Source organism: Alosa pseudoharengus, unplaced genomic scaffold (assembly GCF_046254945.1).
Source record: "Alosa pseudoharengus isolate Yale_2024_CS ecotype anadromous, Long Island Sound unplaced genomic scaffold, YU_APseudo_1.1 YU_APseudo_1.1_scf_1, whole genome shotgun sequence".
Taxonomy (NCBI): Eukaryota; Metazoa; Chordata; class Actinopteri; order Clupeiformes; family Clupeidae; genus Alosa; species Alosa pseudoharengus.
Genome location: NW_027468564.1, coordinates 45,503,258 through 45,505,757, shown reverse-complemented (window position 1 = coordinate 45,505,757; position 2,500 = coordinate 45,503,258). Strand labels below are relative to the sequence as shown.

The following is a 2,500-nucleotide window of genomic DNA, read 5'->3' as shown; positions in this document are numbered from 1 at the left end:
CATCCCTCTCTGCGACTATCAGAAAGGGCGGTATCCAATCAGGTCACAGAATTCCTCTCACAGAATGACCTCCTTGATCCTAATCACTCCACAGGTATCTGTGACAGAAGCCTTAGAGGCAGCCAGAGCAGCAGCTCGGTCCTCACTTCTCATCTTGCTCGACTTATCAGCTGCTTTTGGCACAGTCAACCACCACATGCTGCTATCCATTCTCTCAGACATGGGTATTACAGGCAAAAGCGTACCCTTTTGGTTTGAATCCTATTGCGCTGGGCATTCATTCAGTGTGTCTTGGCTAGGACAGAATGTCTGCATCTCACCGCTTCGCCACCTCACTGGGCCTTGATAATCTGCTCGCATGGCTTCTCATATCACGGCTACGCAGATGATATCCGACTCTGTCATTCTCGCCTGTCGACCGCACAGTCTCAGTGAAGATCTCGGATTATCTCTCTGACATATCCACACGGAAGAAGGAACATCACCTCCAACTAAATCTCTTGAAGACCGGACTGCTGGTCTTCCTAGTTCCCTGTTGGTGGAACAATCTACCAAGTTTTGCCAAAGCAGGGGGCATCTCTCTGGATCAAGAAGCTCATGAAGACCAACTCTTCTAAGAGTACCTCCTCTCCTAGCACATCTCACATCCCAACACTCCTGTCGGGGATCGAACCGGTCCAGTCCGATTCCCGAGCCAGTATGCCACGGATGCCCACTTACATGCACTTATCATGCAACTTCTTGCACTAGTTCTTAATCCTCTGCACCCTCATCCTCTGGTAGCAGTACTTATTATGACCACCGCGCAGCGAAGCGGCGGTTTAGTCAGTTTCTTTTCTTCCGGATTTTTTTTTTTTTTCAGTAATTTTGTGTCAACAATTCCCAGAACACTGAAAGACCGGGGTGCATGAAACTTGGTGGGCATTTAGCCCCACAAGGATGACACGGAACCATTGTTTTTTGTTTTGACCCGTTGCCAGAGAAGCACACATACACAAAAGCAAACACACACACAAGCACACATTTACATACACGAGAGTTGGAGATGGAGACAAATTGAGCGACGGTCATATTTTGTACCGCTTTACATTACATCTAGTTGTCATAGTATTCTCTTTACATCTAGTTGTCATAGTATTCATTGTTGCCTAAGGTCTCTTTTGTAATCTATCTTGAATATTACTCCTCACTTTGTAAGTTGCTTTGGATAAAAGCATCTGCAAAAAATTAATACATGGAAAATGTAAATGTGTCCTTCCTCGCACCCCGTTTTACAATAGAGCAAAGCTCCGATTAGATTTAGATCCACCATGTGGTGGCGAGACTGCTTTAACCGTAACTGGCTGTGATGAGAATAACTGCGGCGCATTACGAGCTGCTGGAGCATCTCCACTCTGGCAATTCTGTTCGGAAAGGCTAGCAGCATTTTCTCTCCCATCCCTCTCAACTTGGCGCTTAAAGCCAGAGTGAGTCTCTCGAAGAAGGCAATGGGGAGGCAATCTGTGGGCCCTTGCCCCGAGGGCATTTCGATTAACGCCACGACAATGTGGAGACAAGACCCCACAAAAGCCAGTTAGCCGTTTTTATTGATTTTATTTATTCATTCATTTGTCTATCGCCAATGTTGGGTTCCCACATGAAAAAAAAGTGGATTGAGCACAGGCACACAGGCACACACACACAGACACAGAAACACACACACACACACACACACACACACACACACACACACGAACACACACACACACACACACACACACACACACACACACACACACACACACACACGAACACACACACTAAAGACAGGCACGTTGTACAATTTTTTAAACTTTATCAGTCCCATCTGATTTGATTTTTAGTTTGAGCAGGCAGATAGATCAGAAAAAATAAAAATCAATGTTCCAGCTGCGGACTAAGCAAGTTGGATATTAGGCATTGTTATCCGCCTTCTGTGTATGCAACTTGAATAGGCTTGAATGAGAAAAAAAACTCACACAGTGTCTGTCTAGCTATTAGTATGTTTGTCCGAATGTGCAGTAGGATCAGTATGGCTCAAGCAGAAGCACAAGAAGACACAGTCCAGCAGGTCATCCTCTTCATTATAGGCAATGAGAGAGGAACGAATGGCAAATGAAACCCTTTAAAACAAAACCTGAGACGAAAACAACAGAACTCACTCTGTTGCGCCTTCATCTCTCTCTCTCTCTCTCTCTCTCTCTCTCTCTCTCTCAGTGTTCATTTTACTCAATAATGATCATTGAGAGTGACAATGGGCCTTTTAAGGTCACTTAATTAACTTAATTACTGCTGGTGTATCGGGTGTATTGTGAATCAAACTGCTAATTACTAGTCCAACAATACCCCCCCCAACACTGATATAAACACCACATTACAAATCTTGCCGTTGAATGTAGTGAATTCATTTTCTATGCTGCGGCAGCAGCAGCAGGCATCGGTGTGTGGGTGGACTGGAAGGGTCGAGAGGGTCACGGAGCTC

At 45.2% G+C, this 2,500-nt stretch overlaps 1 protein-coding gene across 1 annotated transcript in view; it reads left to right on the top strand.

Moving 5' to 3' along the window:
• cfap58 (cilia and flagella associated protein 58) overlaps window positions 1–2,500 on the top strand; it is a 160,523-nt gene that overhangs the window by 29,743 nt on the left and 128,280 nt on the right. The gene's annotated exons all lie outside the window — the stretch shown is intronic.